This window comes from Aplysia californica, unplaced genomic scaffold (genome assembly GCF_000002075.1).
Source record: "Aplysia californica isolate F4 #8 unplaced genomic scaffold, AplCal3.0 scaffold00016, whole genome shotgun sequence".
NCBI classification, from domain to species: Eukaryota; Metazoa; Mollusca; class Gastropoda; order Aplysiida; family Aplysiidae; genus Aplysia; species Aplysia californica.
Window position 1 is genome coordinate 887,119 of NW_004797286.1, and position 2,219 is coordinate 889,337.

Here is a 2,219-nt window from a genome sequence, read left to right on the forward strand (position 1 = left end):
CCCCCCTTACACACACACACACACACACACACACACACACACACACACACACACACACACACACACACACACACACACACACACACACACACACACACACACACACACACACCCAAGTTGATTTTAAATTTGTTCTTTATTACATTATCAGGCACGCATGCAGACTGATGTAAAAATGGGAAGCCTTTGTAACGAAGTGCATGGCACATGTAATGCCCTCGGAATGCAAAAATGTTAGGTTAGAAATCCAATATTAGATTTAGGGCTTATTTGTAGTTCTCTCCTGTGACTCAAAACAACTCTGTTGTTATAACTTTGACAGAGGAACAAAAATTAACTCATTATCGATCCGACACATTCAATTTATTCTATTTGATGGATAATGGAGCGAATTTAGCACAGTTCTCTTGAACAAAACATGTCTAGCTGTTCCGTACTTTGATATTATAAATAAATAAGCCAAAGATTAAAAATAGTGAAATGGAGCTTTACACTACCTACCTTTTAGAACAATTGCGGAAAAGAATGTGAATACTATCTGCACTTGTTATAATTTAAACTATTATGCTGCAATTTGGAGAGGGGGGATAAACGCTAATAATTACCATTCACAAATCATTTTCTCCCCCAGTATTTTTTGTTTCTTCATCTTTTGATCTGTCTTTGAAGAGTCTCTCTTTTCTTGATGGATTAAAAAAACAAACCCAAAACATGAATTGTTAACTGCGCCGTACTATGATAATTACCCCCCCCCCCTTCCCCCCTTCAAAAGTTGACTTCTGTAGTTTCCTGTTCTGGAACAACAAACTTACCGCTTCAGGCTCTGTAGCGTCTCGACAGTTGATGTTGCTCGGCAGAATGGTTTACGTCAAAGTACAGAGATATGGCAATAAAAGTCTTGTTTTAGACGAAGTGAATTGTACAAATGAAATTATATCAGCTCACAGGGAGAAAATCCTATCTGGGAAAACCAAAAGGCTAAACCACAGGCAATAAAAAGTAACCCGATATCGTGACCATTATTTTGGCGAGAGTATCATCTTCAAAGGCAAACAGGACACTGCTTATGATAGAGATGAGTCGTGGTAACCACGTGCCAAAGCTGCTCTCAAGTGTACGAATGGGTTCAAATTCCATAGTCTTTGAGAGCAGATTCAGCATTCTGCCCTCGTTTCAATTTAATCTTGGACCGAAGTGACCGGAAAGTACTCAAGTTATCACAGCCAACTGCATTGCAGCACGACTTTAAATTTATTTAATGGATACCGCACTGTGTTTGTATGTCTATAATACATTTGGTCAAAGCCATTTGATCAAATAATGTTCCTCCCCCACCCCGCCCCCATAAATTTTTTTAACAGCAACAAAACAACCTTCCAGCACCCCCCCCTAAAATCCACCACCACCACCACTAACAACAATATAACAATTGCGATTCTCCTTATGGGTGTCTGTATCTCTAATAAGTGAGCTCATGCATGCATCACCAATAATTGGAACTGATAAAATTATCCATTGGTTTACTTGACTTTGTGAGAATAAATTCTAAAGGAGGCGTGAAAAGGGCACGACACAATGCAAAACAGACAACAGTGTTGTGTCGTTGTATATTATGCCACTAACCTTATAACTTGTTTACTTTAGTCTGTCCGTGCTAAGAAAAGAGATTGTAGCTCATTAAATTGATTTGCCTATGCGCGCTTAACTTTGCATGATACTCCTTTACACCAGAGACCAAACAAAGATACACTGCCCTTTGCATTCACAGGATCGCTTAATTACTGATTTACAGTGCGTTACACCACGTGAGACTTGCAAAATATTAATTCGTCTGTTGGACCATGTATCATAAGCGTGAACTATTATTTGATAAATGGATTGAAGGGAGTAATAGGAGTGTGTTGCATAATTATGTCTGCCTGCCCTTTTGTCAGAACACTACGTTAACCATAACATATTGGCTCGATTCGCATTCCTTGACTAATGTTACATGTCTCAAGCACTTCGTTACAAAGGCTTCCCATTTTTACATCAGTCTGCAAGCGTGCTTTTGGTTGATGTAATAAAGAACAAAGGTAAAAATCAACGTGGGCGCACGCGGGGAGGGGGCTTACATGAAACAGGTGTCCTTTTTGGGGGGGAGGGGTGGTGGTCCTCGAAAAGCTAAAGAGCGTTAGTAGTAAAAAAAAAAAAGAGAGAGAGAGAGACGAGGAGCAAAT